We start from the raw sequence: 20,794 nt of genomic DNA, 5'->3' as shown, positions 1-20,794 counted from the left end.
ATATAAGCTTCTGAGTAATTATTTTATAAGTGGCTGTGGGGTCCATGGGGCTGGGCAGGACTGGCGAAAACTTCAGCTACAATGTAGGTCAAAGTGGGCTTGACAAATTATCTAAGAAAATGCATAGCTTCCACATAATGTTATCAGAGAAAATGCATAATTATCCTTCAAGTCAGCCTATTAAGGATTAAGTAAATAAGTTTAAAATCAGTTTCTTAGCAAGCATCTGTCCTTAGTAATAATCCATTGATTATGAACCTCTTTAAAAATGGTATAAACAGGTTACATTAAGTAAACATGAACAAGGACTTCTGGTCAACTAACTCAAATGGGACTTGGGTGGAATGAAGGACCACAGAGAGGAATACAGCAAGTCCTGACTCAAGTATCACCAATTTTATTAACTCAAAAATAAACAAATACTATCTTACAAATGAAATCTGAAACTATGGTTAAATACGAAGGGTGGAGCCAGGAGGAGACCACCCTGCTGTTTCTCTTCTCTACACTTCTTACATCTGTGTACCTTTTCCATTATGAAATAGTGTATACTTTTGAAAAACCATGAGGGAATAAATAAAACACAGTGCCCTTCATCAAACCAAGATTTTAAGGGTCATCTTTACATATTTGCCTGAAAACAGCAGAGCGATTTCTGCTGTGGCGTGGAATTTGTTTCAGTGTTGATACTGCGTGAGATAAGTTTCCCCTTTAATCAATTTGCCTTCAAGCCAGTGTCGCTGCTGATTCTCTGAGTCTGTGTATTTTCAGAGCTTTGAAACTCCTTGTGCTGAATAAGTTTAACTAACTAAAGAAATAACCTGAAAGGAAAAATGGTGTTATTATCAATTTCTTTTAAAACATCATGTTTTATAAAGATATTATTTTGAGGCAATTGCTATAGTCCATTTTAACAAGTTAAATAAAAGACAAAATACTATGCTTTCCAAATTGTAGTGTTGAACATATTATGAATAAAGGGTTTGCCAATAGAAATATTCTCTGCATGTGGAAGTGTTGAAGGGAAAGAGGACTAGAAGTCTGACTCTTTCTTAGACTCTATAGCTACAAACTTCTGAAACTTATGGGCCCTGTCTCTGGCATAATTATTTTATTCTTTAGTGTAGTGAGAAAGCAACCACAGGCCATGCAATGCATAAGCCTGGCATGTAACCATAAAACTGTACTTGAAAAAAGAGAGAGATGCCCACTGCTCATTTCCTGAAACAGGTCATTGAAAGACATTCCATACAGAAACATATTTGAAACTTATCAAGAAAACACATTGAAAGAATTTCTGTTTTCCAGCAAATTGAAAAAATAGAACATTTCTTTTTCATCCATGTAAACCCATGCAGATACATTGTGTTTTCTCCTTTTCGCTGAGTCCATAAGTGATATTCAAAGAGTGTGACAAGATATTTAACTCACAAGAGAAATTAATTTGATTATGTACTCAAGATTTTTCACTTCATATTTTCTATGCAATGGTACCATTTTTAAGTCATATATCTAAGCCTTTTAGCTAAATGTGTTGAATAATGACTACATTCTCTCTGATTTTATTTTAATAATCAATGGAATTAAATTATCATCCTGAAATTATTTGATAAATTTTTGCCTTCAGAGCATTCATTTTTAAAAAGACAATTTTAGTGGGCTGGAGAGATGGCTCAGAGGTTAAGAACACTGGGCTGCTCTTCCAAAGGTCCTGAGTTCAATTCCCAGCAACCACATGGTGGCTCACAACCATCTGTAATGAGATCTGGTGTCCTCTTCTGGCCTGCAGGAATACATGCAAGCAGAACACTGTATACATAATAAATAAATTTTTAAAAATAGACAATTTTAGCTATTTGTTTTTGGTTTGGAAACTAAGTTATGAATTTTGGAGTACTGTAATACAGTATGCACATATCTGTGGTATTTGTGGGAGAGAGAGAGAGAGAGAGAGAGAGAGAGAGAGAGAGAGAGAGAGAGAGAGAGAGAGAGAGAGACTAGCCTTACATTGCTAGCCTACAATACATAATTTCTGAATAGGAGAGCAATGATGGTAAGTCGAAGCTATCTGCTCCTTTTAACTCATCTAAGTAAAAGAAAACAAAAAATCATACTAAATAGTTGAAAGAGAAAACTCTGTGATTCCAAGTTTGAACTACAATAACAACATGGCTGGAATCTAGAACTCTGACAATAATCTTTGCTGCTGGAAGACTAGGCTTTAAATTTTATCACTTCTCAAATAACCCCATTGCTTACTTAAAAAATAATGTTTCTAATAAAGAAACAAGTTTTGAGTACTTCAAAGGTGTTTCCTAATAGGCGATTGAGAGAGAGAGCAATGAGAAAAACTTTTAGTGAAATATTTCAAAAGTAGAATTGTTCCTGCCAACTAGAAAAAAGCTCAGCTTGAAACACACAAGGAGGAGATATTGTTTACTTCAAAGGGCTCAGGAGTGACTTATTCTATTTGTAAAGTGGAAAGGTTCAGCTGACCGTGACGTGAGAGTCAGTTTTATGAGTATCAGAATAGCAATCTGTATGTGCAGGATTTTGTCAAACTCTTAGACAGACTAAAATTCTTTGGTGCCACTGTATATACCGGACAACACTAAGTATCTTTCCATGTCCATTTATCACCACTGTTTTATGACACATGTTCCAAAAGGGACCAAAGACCTTAGTTCAAGGTTAGAAAAAAACATTTTCTTCTACCGGAAGAGAAGGTTTCCTTCCTAGATGGTTGTGTTGAGCATGTGAGGCTGGCTCTAGTAAGAATAACCCACAGGGACTGTGTGTAGGTAGCAGTGACTGGGAAGTCACCACTGGGACCCTGAGAATGCCCTTCATACCATGTCATAGAAGAAATGAGTGAATCTAGCCTGGTTATATGATGTTCTTCAAGCAATTCCATCATGTTTGCCTGAAGCTACGTCCTTCCTTTCCTTTGCAGTAAAAAGCCCTGAGTATATTAGAGTGAGTGTAGGACAATGCTTTGTTGTCAAGTTAGAATCAAATTAATTAATTCCTAAGAGACAGGTCTGAAATAAACACAGAATCCCTCTGGTAGGCTGGCCCACTTGAAGAAGCAGAAAGGGTTTGTTCCTGAAATGCCCTGCCTTAAGCTCCTAGTGCTTAGGGGAGGAATTTGGAAAAGGAGTGTGTCTCCTTGCATCATTCTAAGTCTTAGCTCTTAGCCAGAATCTACATTCCATTTCAAATATAGGTGGTGATTTTCTTTCCAAATATTTAGCTTCTTTATCCAGTCAGAGAAAGGTACAAAGATTACAAGCTTTGAAATTGGGAAGAGCTATGTTCAAATTCTCACTCCAGCACATTTACCCATGCAAGTTACTTTACCTCTCACAGCTCACCTCCCACTGTGAGCAGGTCCTTGCTGGGGGAATGTCTTTCTATAAGCTGTGACTATGTGTTGCTCTCATTGGTTTATAAATAAAGCTGTTTGGTGAGGCAGAATAAGTTTAGGGGATACTATCAAACTAAAGACGGAGATGAGGAAGGGTGGAGTCAGGCAGACGCTGGGAGCCTCCCAAGAAGCAAGATGTGAAAGAACCAGTAAGCCATGGACCACATGCTGATATCCAGATTAGTAGAAATGGGTTAATTTAAATGTAAGAGCTAGCAAGCAATAAGCCTGAGACGTCAGCCCAACATTTATAATTAATATAAACCTCTGAGTGATTACTTAGAAACGGCTGCAGGACGGGGCAGGACAGAGAAAAGCCTCCATTTACAGGTCATAGTACTTACACTACTGGTATGTTCATGTGGCTAAAGGATGGCAAGTTTAAGTACTTGATACAGTGCTTAGCACACAAGTCTCAAATGCAGGCTCTGTTACCGATATCAGCATGGTTAAGTGCAAGCTCTACCACTGATATTAGCATGGTTTTGTTTCTGTTTTGTATTTTCTGGATAAGATCCCCATAAATTTTAAATTACAATGCCATTGGGTATGGAATCTCATTACATTTATTTTTTACAGAGTAGGAAATATTCATTATCATTCTATTCTAGGAATAGTTTAGGGAATAGTCAAATATAACCCCTGCTGACTCCCCTTAACTGCCATCCTGAGCCTTCACTGACAAAAGTTCCTAGTGTGATAGTAACTATTTTACCAGTATATTCCAGTATAACTTTGTTCAACATTGTGCATGGCCATTGTCCCTGCGCTTACCCTTTCTACAACTGTGTCAAGCATCCATAGCCCTCTGCTTCTCTGCCCACTTTGAGTCTGTGCCTTGTTTTGAATTACACCCCAGTGTTTTCAGACCTGGCACACTGGGTCACAACCACTAGCAGTGTTATTTTCACAGAAGCATAGAGTCAGCTGCTGCTGATGGTGTAAATATACATTGGATTCCCTAAGTAAACATTTATACACCAGACAGATGCCATCACAAAAGGAATGTTAGGATATATTGCTTCAATGACATATGCCTTGTATTAACTAATCCCTGAGCCCTCATTGGCAGGTAGTGTCTCACTTGATTCACCTTGGATGATCATGGCCCATTAAAGCCATTATCATTTCAGAGGGAGAAAAACTGCAATGATGCATTTTAGATTTCTGTGGGGATTTTCTGAATTTATTACCATATTTTTTATCTTTCCTGTGTCTTACAGAAGAGAAAAATGGTACAGGTTAACCTGCATACTGCAAGCATTAACTCCTAAAGGAACTGATAGTGATACAAAAGCCACATTTTATAACCACATGGACTCACATCTGGAATTGACTCATTGCCTGGTCGAAGGGGTGGAATTGCTTAGGGAGATTCTTTTATTTTCAGTATTTTTTGCAGCAACTATAATTATGCATGAATAAATGTTATTAGGGTGATTCTGTCGATTTAAACCATTACTCTGAGCTTCAAAGTAAGCCTACACAAATGTGCATAGATGCATTGACAAGGTTTTAATCAACCACTTTGATCTGAGTTGCAGAGTGGGGTGGGCATCATATAGTGCATTACAAACATTCAACATTCAACAGATGTAAAATAGAAGAGTCATCATTAACCGCAGGAAAGATCCACCATCAGAGCTTTTATATTTTTAGTTTATGATAATCACGGATGACATCATTCATAGATTTAGACAAGAGAGATCACATCATATGTTTCAGGCAGAGCCCTTAAGTCATCCAATTACTGGGTGACCTGTTCTGCTACATAATACCAATAGGATTTGGCTTCACTACATTCATTGACCAAAATATGGAGCAGCATTTCTCTTCTTTCTGTTCATGCTGACACTCCTGAACAACATGTAGCAGGTGCAAAGTGAAGCATAATCCCTGGTAATCACCAATAACTACAACTAAAGAAAATTATTACAGTGTAAATAATATTTGGTATAATATCTAGAAGAAAATTAATCACAATTCTCATAGCCTTTTGGTTTGCAAAAGAAGTACTCCACCAATTTTATAAAGTAGAGACTAAGATGTCATGGCTTCCTGGGCTTTGAGAAGCCTACACACTGACATACACATCTGGGACCCAAAGTTGCCTAGCCCAGTAGTGCATGCCTATAGTCCTAACGACTTTGGAGACTAAAACAGTGAGATCTTTGATCTAGTGAATTTGACACTAGCTTGAAAAATGTAGGAAGATCCCATATCAGATTAAAAGAAAGAAAAACTTTCCTGCCAGGTTAAGACTTGATTCAATATTTAAACCCTGTAAGCATGATTCAAGGGCTCCGACATGACTGAGGCCCAGCTGTCTGCTGCTACTCCTTGTTCTCACTGACAAAGACGGAAGAGAAAAGAGGACAGATAACAGCCAAATGCTCAAACAGCTACGGGAGGAGAGACTTGGGGAAGGGAAGGTAAAGGAATGGACAGGAAAGCAGAGTGTCAATGATCAGAACATCACCACATGAGTGAGGACAGCAGAGGCTCACATTCCTCTGCCAGGTGAGCATAGCAGAAGGTTTAATTGGATGTCCTAGCTGAAGAGCAGGTACCAGGGAGCAGGGGTCTTAGATGTATGACCCTAGTCAGATACACAGAATTAAAGTGACAGCCAAACACTCATTATCACATGTAGTATGGATAAAGCTTGGTAGACACAGAGAAACTTCAGAGTCCCACATGGAAAAAAAGAGGGAACACCAACAAAACATGTACATGTTGAGAAGACAGATAACATCATTAGATGAACTAGCTATGAAGCCAGGCTGAATGTTTGAAGACTGATTTTGCCATGTGATCCTGCCTAAGTCAGAAACCCACTGTATTCCTTAGTTTGCTCCTCTACAGAAAGGAAATAATACTTAAATTTGCTTTGTGATTTTCTTTAAGGGTTCGTGGGAGACATTGTAGGGTGGAGGTGCTGGAATCACCCAAACCCAGGGCCTTGCACATGAGAGGCAAGGTCTCTGCTTCTGAGCCTATTGTCATTTCAGAAGACTGAGATCTTGTCTTAAAGAGTTACCATGACTATAACTCTCGTTTTATGTGTATATTTCAATAAATGCAATGTGTGAATTTGTATTCTTATGTAGGAATTGAGGAAAATTTGTATAGCTTCGATTAATAAACTCAATTTGGAATCTGGGGTGTAGCATTGACCTCCTGACCTCCAGCCCTTCAAGAACCCCTAGCATAGCCTTCCTTCCACAGACTTCATTTCTGCAACTTCTGATCTCAGCATCAGTACTACAGTTCCCTCACTATATCTCTTTCTTTAACATATGGAATTTACCAGAATGTACTGCATAGACTACACAGACAAGAAATTTGAAAGTGAAAAACAATGTAGAATAATTGAGTGACAGACAAAAGAAGTTTGGAAGAAAAAAAGGTAGTATCATTGAGTGACAGAAAATTAATTTGTAAATATTCTAAATTAAAATCACATTACTCAATAGTTTAAAATAATTAAGTAAATGCAACTTGCAAAAGAATCATTTTGAAGTGCGAGGCATCAAAGAGTAATTACTGAGGGAAAGGAGGGAGGTGGCTCAGCTATTGAGAAAGCAGATTCAGTACACACATGACAAGCTGGGTGCTCCATGTATTATCGTAACACCAGCTCCACGTAGGAGGAGGAGGGAAAGAAGAGGATCACTGGGGCTCTTGGTTAGCTTCCAGCCTACCTGAGGAAACTGGAGTCCCAGGTTCAGGGAGACCCTGCCTCCAATGAATAGGTAGACAGTAATAGAGTAGGATCCTTGACACACTTGTGGCCTACACTCATGCACACATAGGTGCACATGCCTGCATGCATGCATGCACATACACATACATATTGATAAATAAATTTTAAAGCAATTATTGGTAAAAGAAAGAGGAATGAAGAAAGGAATAGCAACAGTAATTTTCATTGAGATCTGGGATATTTAACCCCCACTTAGGACATCTTGAACAAAAAAATTATAAACATTCAAAGTGAAAAGAAATCTTATTTTAATCCTAATAACTTAACAAGCATCCATTAACTTCTCTTTGTTGTACTTAGAAACTTGATTTCTTTCTTTGCTAATTTCAACAAGTATTTGTTTATTATAAATATGTTCAGTGCCGAGAATTGTGGGAGTATACAACAATTAACAACTAGCATTTAACAGATTGACCCACCATGCAAATAACTCTGATGGGGAGCCCCTCTAGACAAAGTCCGTGGGGTCACTGGCCAGTCTGTGGAAACTGGTTGTTTTCTGTCTGTAATTTTCTCATATGCCACCACTCACCTCCCTAAAAAGAACAGCTGTGGGGTTCTTCCCACAGCTGATTGGTAGTATGTTTTACATCTTTGGGCACACATATAGCTGTGGATGGCCAGGAAGATGATTTCTGTTTATGCTGTATAGTTCTGATTATTAGAAATAATACTAGAATGTTTTTCATAACTGACAGAGGAAAGTAATAGTATTCTCAGTCACAAAGACAGCTCATTCTAGACTTCAGAACAAATTCAAAACAGATTAGCTGTCCCTGCAGAGAATACACATAAGTTCCAGGTGTTTTTTACTAAATCAAGGTCAGAATTGAAGCAACTTTGGTAGATATAACCCTCTGCAGTAATTCTCTTTCTGCACATACCCCAACCACTTAAGATTCAGCCAACTAATTGTTATTAAGCCCTGAATTTCAGTGTCATTCTCTGTCTGGGAACGCTAACCACTCAGGCTACATGCTACTGGCGTCAATGTGACACTCCTAGCCTGAGTAAAACTGTGTGACTTATCATGTATTAAGAGAATAGATCAGACACTGAAAATGTCACATATTTTGTCCAGAGTTTGTCTGTGAGAGGAGTGAGCGAGTGTGTGATTGTGTGTGGGGGTGTGCAGAGGGAGCTGAGGAGAAAACATGAGTAGCTACATAGGAGAGAGAGCAAGAGAGATTATCAGAGAGAATTTTTTAAGAGAAAATGAGGTATGTAAAGAGCTAGTTGTGAGTGTGTATGGGGGGTATGTGCTGAGAGAGATGTAGCTGAGTGTTTATATAGAAAAATGTATGTGAGAGTTATAGGAAAGTGTGTGAGGAGAATTTCATATATAAAATAGAGATACATGTAGGTAGGGGAGAAATATGGATAAAGAGAGATGTGTGGAGAGAAGGGGTATGGCTGTTATAGGAGGTATGTGTAAAAGAGCTATGAAGAGTTTAGAGCAGTGAGTGTATTAGAATGTGTGTGTGTGTGTGTGTGTGTGTGTACTGAGTGAGTGATCAAGCTTAAGTTATGAAGAAGAATAAAAGATAATGACCCCCGATCATGTGTGAATTATTATAGATAAGAAATCCTTCTATCCTGCTCTTGAGGAGTCTTTCTCTGAGTAACCATGGTTAGCAGTCCTGGGAGCTGAACTCCCGGGCCACTAAAGTTCAGGGTGTCTTTCATTTAGTTTGGGCAATGGTTTCATTATGTACATGTATATAATATACACAAACTGTATACATGAACAAACATGTAAACTCATTATAATTTTACTGCAAAAATATGAAGAGAAATAGGAATTACCTTTGTGCAGGCAAGTTTTTAATGTCGACTTGAAACACTCTAGAGTAATTTTGGAAGAGGGAACCCAAATTCAGAAATGGCCCACCAGATTGGTCTGTGGGCAAGCCTACGGTGTATTTTCTTGATTGGTGATTGATGTGAGAAAGCTCAGCCCAGTGTGGGTGGTGCCACTCCTGGGCTGGTGGTCCTGAGTGCTCTAAGAAAGCAGGCTGAGCAAGCTCCAGGGTGCAAGTGAGTGAGCCATGCTTCCTCCATGGCATGTGTTGTTCCTGCCTCCAGGTTCCTTCTGGAGTTTCTACCCTGACTTCTGGACAATGGATTACAACTGTAGGATGAAGTAGATCCTTTCCTCCCAGGTTGCCTTTGGTCAAAGTGTTTCCCTCCCACCCCACCCCATACTCAGGAATTGAAACCCTAACTAAAACAACCACAGACTAAAACTAATTTATTGAAATACTACCATTATGAAATATTCTGTTATTATGTAGCCAAAACTGAGAAGTTTCATAATAGAAAGATACCCCAAAAGAAAAAAAAATTCAATACGTGTATTTTCTTGGAACACAGACTATTCGACATTTGTGAAAAAGAGAGTATTTCTACCTGGCAAGTCATTTTTTCAATTTTAATTCTCTTTTTATTATCAAAGTATGGCTTCATATCCTGCCATTGTCTGGTCCTAATATAGCAGGCAATTCTAAAATAACCAGGTCTCTTTTTATACCAACTCCAATTATACCCACTGTTGAATTATAAGAAGAATCTATGAAAATAAAATCATTTTATATTTTTAAAGTTACTTATTTCTTTTAAAATCACTTCACCTACCATCGTTAACATGTTAGTACAGAGTGAAACATCTCACTTGCTTTTTTCAGAGTATTGCATTTTGTGAATGCTACACAGCACTCAGGGTAAAGTTATTGTATAGGCCTTTTTGTCAGAACTTTCAAAATGAGTGTTGGGTGCAGTAACATGCTAAAATGAAAGGAGAGGACATTATGAAGCCATCACAGGGCATATTGCAGATCCACACTGTTGTCAAACAAGGAACAACATCTGGCCAAACATAAGGACTCATAAACCTAATGTGTTTTCTGTGGTATACACAATTAGTGTCAATTAGCATCTGACTTAACGTTTTATTTCATTGTGCCCCCCCCCACACACACACACACGGTAACCATTTCTCCAGTGACCCTGGAGTTCTCCACAGTTTCACAGGCAGGAATATTATCTGGTATTCTTATCTCAAATTTAGATGAGAGAGAGAGAGAGAGAGAGAGAGAGAGAGAGAGAGAGAGAGAGAGAGAGAGAGAGAGAGGTGTCAGATTACAGATCCATACCTAATGGTGAGCACCTGTTGCAAGTGGGCTCTAGATCCCTCTCAGAGGAAGGCAGGAGTGCAGGAAGACTGGGCTGGCAGTGTCTGTGCACTTGAGCAAAGGATGGATGTTAAATGAGACGGCAGCTTATCCCAGGTCCCTTCTCTATAATACAATACATTTTAAGATGACCGAGAGAACCTTGAAGAGAAGTGTAAGTTCATTGTAAACCTCTTAAGTCTAGTGCATTTGATGATTTGTAGACTACAGAAAAGGATTATCCACCAGCCATCTCACATGACACTTTAGGTGTAGCATAAACCCTCCTAATCTCCAGGACTAGGTCAGATGTTTAAGTCACTATTTCTCTTTTCCACTTAAAATGTCTCATGATTGTGTTTAAGGTATAGGATGACAAAGAGCACTTTAGCAATAGCCCAATTCCATTTGGTTCTTGGAACATCATCTTTGTATAGTGAACACTGATTGCAAAATCAGCTTTAAAGAAAATTAAAATGATCAGTTATCTCAACTCTAGGAAACTGTCTGCGGAACTGTTATTTTTAAAGCAGAGTCGATATCTTACACCATTAATGCTACTAAGCAAAGACAGAGGCGAAAATCGGTGTTGTTGTAAAGATTGATTTTGTTTTCTCTTTATGTACTTTCATATTGATCAGGGAATTCACAGCTGAAACTGCCAGGCTTATTTTAATTTTCCTAATTAAAGAATTGAGAAGGGAAATTTCATATATTTCCCAATTTTTGTTTTATTTTTACACACTCCAAGACATTCTGTCCTCTCTCTCTGTCTCTGTCTCTGTCTCTGTCTCTGTCTCTGTCTCTGTCTCTCTCTCTCTCTCTCTCTCTCTCTGTCTCTCTCTCTGTCTCTCTGTCTCTGTCTCTCTCTGTCTCTCTCTTTCTCTCTCTCTCACACACACACACCCCTACACACTGCTACAGTGTTTCTGTCATCATTACTGCAGTATAGAATGACTTTATACCTTGAACGAGGAGGAAGTCAAACACGGATGTCATCTATGTGGCAAAGTTCTGCTACTGTTCTGGGCCTTTGATCAATGTTAGCCACGTGTGCATTCAGATAAGGCTCAGACGTCAACTTCAGAAATCAGGAGGACAATTGGTTCTCTCAATATCTCATGTTTGGGGTGGGTGAGAACATCTGAAGTTCAGGAGTTTGGGGAATGAGTTGGAGATTGTTATTAGAGGAGAACGTCTCAGATAACTGTCAGCCAACTCCAGATGTTCTTCCAACTGGAGAGCTTGCAAAGGCAGAAGTGAGCATTTAGACTCACAGATGGCTTCTGCTCACAGCACTTGCCGATTAGCCGTTTGAAACAAATATTTTACTGTAGTAAGTCCAATCAATAAGCAATCAGTAACCACTGTGCCAAGGATTTTATTGGAATATCTAGAATGCTATTCCATGGCCTTGCTACTCATCCCTGTGTAGAATGCTCACTTTCTTAGATGAACTTTTAGGATTCATATTTGACTACAGATTAGCTTGTTAAAATATGTTATAAACTTTGCATTTAAGTAGTATTATCTTCCAGACCCAACTAAATGCCTGCATATGGGAGCCAGATGAATTTTCTAGATAGCTGTAGGAATTGCCAAGGGCAATTTCTTGAGTCTTTTCTTCAGGGTTACAGGCAAACCAAAGCCAAATAATAACAGCTAAATTCCATCTAGTGGCACATATTTGCTTCATGCTTCTTTTATAAAAATAAAAATGAGGAGGCGTCGAGAACTGGCTCAGCAGGTGGCTTACCTCACAAGTCTGATGGTCTGAGTTCTTGCCCCAGAACCCACATAAAAAGCTAGTGTGTGATAGCATACATCTGGAATCTCAGCCCTGATACAGCAAGGAAAGAGGCAGAGACAGCAGAATTGTCTCAAAGCTAGCCTGTCATACCCAGTGTGGCAGAAGCAGTGAGAGACCCTGCCTCAAAAACTAAATAAGAAAACAAATTAATAAGTAAATGTGGCTGGAGAGAACTGACTCCAAAAATTTGACCTCTGAACTCCATATAAATGCTACATTGTGGTGGTATTGTGTTCCCCAAAATATTGTGCACCCTAATAAACTTATCTTGGGTCAGAGACAGAACAGCCACAATATTAAACAGAGGTTAGGCAGTGGTAGCACATGCCTTTAATCCTAGCATTCCAGAGGCAGAAATTCATCTGGATCTCTGTGTGTTCAAGGATACAGCCAAGCATGGTGACTCACACCTTTAATCCCAGAAAGCGAGCCTTTAATCCCAGAAAACGAGCCTTTAATCCCAGGAAGTGATGTCAGAAAGCAGAAAGGTATATAAGGTGTGAAAACCAGGAACTAGAAGCTTTTGGGGCCTGGTTAAGCTTTTAGGCTTTTGAGCAGCAGTTCAGCTGAGACCCATTCGGATGAGGACACAGAAGCTTCCAGTCTGAGGAAACAGGATCAGCTGAGGAACTGGCGAGGTAAGGTAGCTGTGGCTTGTTCTGTTTCTCTGATCCTCCAGCTTCACCCCAATAACTGGCCTCAGGTTTGATTTTATTAATAAGACCATTTAAGATTAGTGCTACACTACATAATGTACATATCCATACTCTCATATATACATCATACATGTATGCCATTATAATAAATAAAATTTAAAAATATATTTGTTTTATACAAAGGTGAACAAGCAGTCACATGGTATACAATCAAGACTATGAACTTATGTAAGCCAATAAAAATTTGAAAAGAATTTGTTATTCTTGGTCTGAAGACAACACAGACAAAACCAATGAGAAATCAAAGAAAACCATGCTTACCAAGGAAAATTACTCAGTTTTAGGAAATCCAAGGGCAATTTCCATGGTTTAAGGAATGCTGACATCTGACATTTGGAAAATGTGCACAAAATAGAGTCAATGATTCCACTTACAAGTCTGTTTCTGAATCTCTGGGGAAGGAAGGCCAGAAACCTAAACTTTTATACAGTTTCCCAGGTCTTTCCTCTACTTCTAAGGTTTATAGCACCAAAGAGACTACAATACATTTGAAAGGAAGGTAACTTCGGTTGAGAGGCATCTTTTTAAGGGACAGTTTGAAGTCAGAAGTTGAAGAATGTGAATACCAGGCTAAGATACTTATATTGTATTCAGCAAGGAATGGAAAACTATTAATTAATTACAGCAAGAGAAGCGTGTAATTATTGCATACTTGGGGAAATTTAGCATTGCTTGAATGTATAGGCCTGGGGAGATGGACAGAAATGGATTGGCAGAGTATCTGGCTGTTAGGTCCCAAGTTAATAAAGAACCATGGAGACTAGCAAGGAGTGATAATATATCAATATGTTTCAAAAGAATTCACAGGTAGAAAGAGCCAAGCCTGCCTTAATGCACCAAGATGCTGAGCCATTTGCTGAGAGAAGCCCATGGTTAGCATGACCAAAGCACAAATGTTACCATGGTTTCAGAGAACAGTGGTGAGGTATTTATTCATTTATACCCACTGTAGTCCTAAGAGGAATATTTTCATGGATGCCTCTACACAGGAAATTAATATTTATAGACAGTTATAGTTTGAATAATCTCTTCAGCAATCAAATGACTAAAAACAATACTACTTATTGCAATAACTTTTTGTAACAGTTTGGATGTGGGGCTGTCTGGAAGAAGAAAGAAAGAAAGAAACAAAGAAACAAACAAAGAAACAAAGAAACCAAAAATCTCAACCAATAGACCTTTTCCTACAAGAAATTTGGCTGTCATGTGTTAATTGCATTGGCATTGATACTAAAGGGTTTATAAATTTAAATACAAAAGGAAACAAGAATATTCAGCATAATAACACTCTAATCTGTAATCCTTATCATCAACCTCACTGGATTTTGAGTCATCTGAAAGGTAAACCTCCAGGTGAGTCCTGAAGTTGGTTCCATGGGTGTTTAACTAGAGAGGGAAGACCCATGGCAATATCCCACAGGCTGGGATCCCCAACCAAACAGTAAGCAGAAAGGAAGAGAGCAAGCTGAGTGAGCACCAGCATTTATTCCGTTTCCTGACTGAAGATGGGATGTGGGCAGCTGTTTCATACCCTGCCACCATGATTTCTCTGCATGGTAGACTTAATCTTTCAAACCATGAGCCACAGAAATTCTTCCTGAAGTTCCTTGTGTCAAGTATTTTGCCAGCAATGTGAGAAATTAATAGTCACCATACAATTATTTTCAAAGTAGTTACAAACCAATCAACTTAAACCAAAATATGTTTATTATAGGCGTACATTGGCATAAAAACAGACAGGTGGATCAATGGAATTGAGTTAAAGACCCTGACATGAATCCACATACCTGCAAACAACTGCAAAATTATACAATGGAAAAAAAGAGAGCATCTTCAACAAATGGTGCTGGCATAACTGGATGTCGCCTTGCAGAAGAATGCAAATGGATCCATGTCTATCACCCGGCACAAAACCAAAGTCCAAGTGGATCAAAGACCTCAACATAAATCCAGTTCCACTGAGCCTGATAGAAGAGAAAGTGAAGTAGCCTTGAACTCATTGGCACAGGAGACAACTTCCTGAAGACAGCCCCAGTACCACAGATGCTGAGATTGACAATTAATAAATGGGGCCTCCTGAAACTGAAAAGCTTCTGTAAGGCAATGGACACTGTCAATTGTTGGAAACCTTGCTTCAGACAGGTTTGATGACCTAGGGCGGATTGTGAAGAGACTGTGACCGCCTATCAGTGTTCCAACAAGTGGCTCCAGATAGACTGGGGGTGTTATTTATACAGTTTCAATGATTTGCATGAACAGTTTTGCTTCCTAAGTTTCTAAAAATGATTACAATGAATACAGTTTTGTTCCTTGTCTCTTTCCCTTTCCATCCCCCAATTCTCCCACCATTAACTTTTTGATCTGTATCTCTACTGTTAGAAGCATAAGCGGTCTTGCAAGCTACAAAGGAACTTTTCTAATTAGGCACAGCTACAGGTAGAACAGTGCATCCTGCTGGCACTATATGTGATTACAACATCATGCAATGTGAGAGACAGTTTTGTCTCTTGTGGTTAATATTTACATCTGGTAGGGTCTGTGTTCTCATAAGCAACTCATCAGCCAAAGCTGCATCAATCCATTCTGCATTCCATACTACTCTATCTTCTCTGGGGATATACCAGTTTTTCCATTTATCCTACAGGCAACATAACTTGGAAACTTACTTGGAGTAATTGGCACTGTTTATTCCTTGTTCTTATGTCCTTCTTTAACTTCTTGGGGTATTGGCACAGTTATTAGAAACGAGGGAAGTGTGGATTCTATGATTCTACTTCATTCCCTGTTCCTAGACTGTTCCCATTAACTCCTGATATTGTCTATTTAATAACATTTCTCAAAGACTGTAGTGGTTAAAATCATTCTCTCCAGAACAGTTATGTGGATATGTAATATTAAACTTCATGACCTAGCATGACTCATTCAAACCAGGAGTATAACTAGCATAGGGAAAGCAAAGGGAGCACATAGCACACACACTCCCAGGTCATGCCAAGAATCCTGCAGCGAACTGTCAACAGGGTCTTGCCAAGTGGGTCAGGATCTCCAGGGTCTTGCCACAAGGAGAGCCATTTGTGTTATCCTCGGGCCTTCCTCCCCAAAGAAGTCACATGGCTCCTGCCAGTCAATAGGACAAAAGGTCAGCCTACAGAATGGGAAAAGATATTCACCAACCCCACATTTGATAGAGGTCTGATCTCTAAAATATGTATAGAACTCAAGAAAATAGACATCAAAAACCCAAATAATACAATTTAAAAATAGGATACAGTTCTAAACAGAAATATCTCAACAGAAGAATCTGAAATGGCTGAGATAAACTTAAAGAATTGTTCATCATTCTTAGCCATCAGGGAAATACAAATCAAAATGGTTCTGAGATTCCATCTTACAACTGTCAGAATGGCTGAGATCAAAAACACAAGTGGCAGGTCATACTGGCAAGGATGGGGAGCAAGGAGAGCACTCTTCCATTGCTGGTGGGAGTGCAAACTTGTACAGCTACTTTGGAAATCAATATGGCAGTTTCTCAGAAAACTGGGTATCAATCTACCTCAAGACCCAGGTATATCAATCTTGAGCATATACCCAAAGGATGCTCAATCATACCACAGGGACACTTGCTCAACTATGTTCATGGCAGCATTGTTCATAATAGCCACAATCTAGAAACTGCCTAGATGTCCCTCAACTGAAGAATGGATAAAGATAATAAGATATTTACACAATAGAATACTACTTAGCTGTTTAAAAAATGACATTACAAAACTTCCAGGCAAATGGATGGAACTAGAAAAAAAATCATCCTGAGTAAGGTAACCCAGATGCAGAAGAGATCTCCTGGGGAAGGTGGGGATGGGAACAGGAGGGATCAGGTTGGAGGTGGGATAGAGGTGGAGAAGTAACAAAGATATCTTAATGGGAAGGCATTTCTAGGTCAAGTAGAAACCGGGTACAAGGGACACTCCCACGAGTCTACAAGGATAAGCCCAGCTAAGACTCCTAGCAATAGTGGATAGGTAGCCTGAACCGGCCATCTCCTGTCATCATATTGGTAACTACCCTAATTTTTGCCAGAGAGCCTTCATCCAGTAACTGATGGAAGCAGAGATCCATAGCCAAGCACAGGGCAGAGCTCCAGGAATCCCATTGAAGAGAGGGAGGAGTGATTATACAAGCCAGTGGGGTCAAGGTCATCACAAGGGGACTCACAGAAACAACTAACTTGGGCTCATAGGGGCTTGGAGACACTGGACTGACAGCTAAGGAACCCACATGGGACCAACTTAGGCCCTCTACATATGTGTGACAGTTGTGTAGCTTAGTCTACTTGTGGGACTCATAGCAGTGGGAACAGGCCTGTCCCTGATGCTTTGGCTGGCTTTTGGGAACCTATTCCTCATAGTGAGTTGCCTTGCTCAGCCTTAATATAAGAAGAGGAGCTTAGTTCTACCTCAACTTGATATGACATGATTTATTGACACCCATGAGAGGCCTGACCCTTTCTGAACAGAAACAAAGGAGGAGTGGATTGGGGGAGTGAAGAGGGGGTATGGGGGACGGAATGGGAGGAAAAAAGAGAGGAGAAACTGTATTTATTATTTATTTATTCAAATAAATGAATAAATCTAATTAATAAAAATTACATGATTGAATGCGTACAGGAGATTGCTTTCTGAAAATAACTTAAATTTTAGTTATCTGCTTTCAGAATATTCTATCACTAATCCTAGAACCAACATGGAATTATTGGAGGTTTTTTCCCTATAAATGTCTTACTTGTTGTTATGATCAAAATGTTTAACTAATATTTTTTATTCTGAGTATAATTTAGAAGTATGTGTCTGTTTTTGCATTCACATTGTTCATTAGATTAAAATGGTATCCTGAGGTACTTAAAGAAATCACATTTTTACATATATATATATATATATATAAAATGGGGCTGGAACAAGTATTCAGTGGTTAAAAGTGCTTGTTGTTCCTCCAGAGGACACTGGTTTGGTTCACAACACTCACGTCAGGTGTCTCACAACAACCTATAACTTATCTATAGGAACTTCCACACATGTGATACACACTCAGATACACTAGCCTTCAAACAAAAAATAAATCTTTAAAAATAAATAAAAATGTAGGGAGGAACAATAAAATTTTAAAGAAAAATATCATATAATAAATTATCTAAATGGCATCTATTGATTGAGCCAATTAATATCTAAAAAATTAAAACTGCTTTTATTGCGTCATTCTTGTACCTTATGTAGGAAAAGAGAGTAATTATACAGCAAGGATCAAGGACACCAGGAGAACACGGCCCACAGAATCAACTAAGCCGGGCCCATAGGGGCTCACAGAGACCGAAGCAGCAACCATGGAGCCTGCATGGGTCTGTGCTAGGTCCTCTGTGTACATGCTGTGGTTGCTTAGCTTGGGGATTTTGTGCAACTCCTAACAATGGGAGTGGGGGTGTTTTGGACTCTTTTGCCTGTTCGGGATTTTTTCCCTCCTACTATGTTGCCTCATCCAGCTTTGATATGAGGGTTTATGTCTAGTCTTATTGTAAGTATCTTGTTGTGCTGTGTTCAGTTGATATCCCTGGGAGGCCTGCTCTTTTCTGAAGGGAAATGAAGGAGCAGGGGATCTAGGGTGGAGGGGAGTGGGGGAGGGAATGGAGAGGAGGGAAGGAAGGGGAGGCTGTGTTCAGGATGTTATGTATGAAAGAGTAAAAAACATACACACATAGAAGAAAATTCTTTTGAGTTCCAGATTTATTAGCAGCTATTGATAGTTTAGCAAGTTTTCTAGTTTTCTTATGTAGAAACAACCCATTATTGAAATTTTATCTTCTGCATAAAGTTATCTTATGAAATGAGCACCTACAAGGCAATGGATCACTTAACATTCTACCTACAATTTATTTTTAATTAATTTTAAAGCTGCTTTTTAGATATATTAAGGTGTATGAGTGTTTTGCTCACTTGCGTGTCTTCATACCACATGGATGCCTAGTGACCGTGGAGGTCAGAAGAGGGTAGCAGATCCTTTGGAACTTGAATTATAGATAGTGGTTGGCTGCCATGTGAGTGGTGGGTATTGAACCTAGGTCTTCTGAAAGAGTAGCTAGTGTCCTTAAGACACTGTGCTATCTCTCCAGCACCTACAACTTATTTTAAGCATCTTCACTGAGCTACTAGGTATCATGAAACACATTGTTTTCTTACTAACCAGCAATAACAATTCTCATGAACTATGGCAGTCTCAGAAAAGAGCATCTCCCATGTCAAATCAGAACATATAAACTCACCTAAAAACACAATTAGTAATATAATTTTCTACTCGTCAGTTTTGCTTTGGTACTGAGTTTATGTTTATTCCACCAAAATTTAAAATAAAATATCTAACTTAATCAGTGACCAACAACTTAAATTGAAAATGTAAAGATTATATAAAATGTTTTGTTTTGATGATAATCAACTTGGATCAGAGTCATAAATGTTTAAAGATTGAGATCCAAGATGTATGAAAGGTGAATAACCCTGCAAAATGTAACCTGCTATCAAAACTATTGAATTCCTGACTTATTGGGTAAAGTGCTAGCCAAGAAAACATGAGGACCTAAGTTATATCTGGAGCAACCTTGCAAAGTGTGACAGCATATGCCTGCAGCCCCAGTCTGGCGATGCAGGGGCAAGAAAATTCCAAGGGCTTACTGGCTACTCAGCAGCTGAGATGACAGGAGCCAGGCCCGGAGAGGGACCCTGTCTTTAAAAGTTACTAAATAAAGTAGATAGTGATTTAGGAAGTGACCTGACATCAATTTCTGTCTTCCACACATGCACACAAAGGTGGATGCACCTGGAAACACATGTACAAATCCATTTACCCAACACACACACACACACACACACACACACACACACACACACACACACACACAAAACCCCTACTGTTTTCCTACACATTAATTTCTGTTTCCTCAGTCTACTGTTTTATATTCATGCTTCCAAGCTCTGTTTTTGCAGTCCTATGATTAAAACACAATTTCTTCAAGTGTCAGGTTGTAAAGTTATAGACCTTACGGTTGATGCTCATTGAGTATACAGAAATGAAGCTACTTAGGAAGTTCTCTTTCCTGTGGTTCAGATGATGAATACCTCTACACACCGTAAGGTACTTGTGTTTAAACCATCATGAAGTAAAAGAAAACAAATATAGATGCAAATTACATTAGAATAAATTTATAGACTTCAATTTCTATGGAACAATATACAAATGTAAAGGTGATATAGATTTTCAAACTATATAACAACAATACATATCTGATTTTCAAGGCTGTCTGACAAATGGGAATAAGGCAAGCATGAGGGTGTGGGCAAGTGGGCTCCATGGTCTGGCCTTACACAGGTTATTTTTGTCAGACTTCTATTAGTGAAATATGAACAGCAGTGATATTATCATTGATGCTTCATTCTGATTTAACTTTCAGTTAATCTGTATTTCCATCAAAGGAGAGTGGTCTCTCACATATTTAGCTTCCTTCTGAAAAGGACTAGGACAGTTTGCTGGAATACTCCCACTGGCAGAAAATATGTGCATTTTTTAGATAAATGCAATCTGTGGAAATATCCAAAAGTCATTTGAAACCAAGACTAATTGGAACTTGGGTAAACAACTTAACAAATCTTTGTATTACTATGAATTTTAAAATGACATATGATTTTAAAAGAGAGTGATTTTAACATATGTTGCCAGCTGACCCTGAAATCAATTCAATAATTCATGTGCATTAGTAAAACATTTCCAAAATGTACCAACTAGGAAAGAGCCAATTGCTTTTTATGATAGAAATTTTATTTTGTTAAAATGATCCTCATGAATTTATATCATAGGTAATATCTGTTT

Source organism: Peromyscus eremicus, chromosome 3 (genome assembly GCF_949786415.1).
Source record: "Peromyscus eremicus chromosome 3, PerEre_H2_v1, whole genome shotgun sequence".
NCBI classification, from domain to species: Eukaryota; Metazoa; Chordata; class Mammalia; order Rodentia; family Cricetidae; genus Peromyscus; species Peromyscus eremicus.
Note: the sequence above shows the minus strand (reverse complement) of the source record.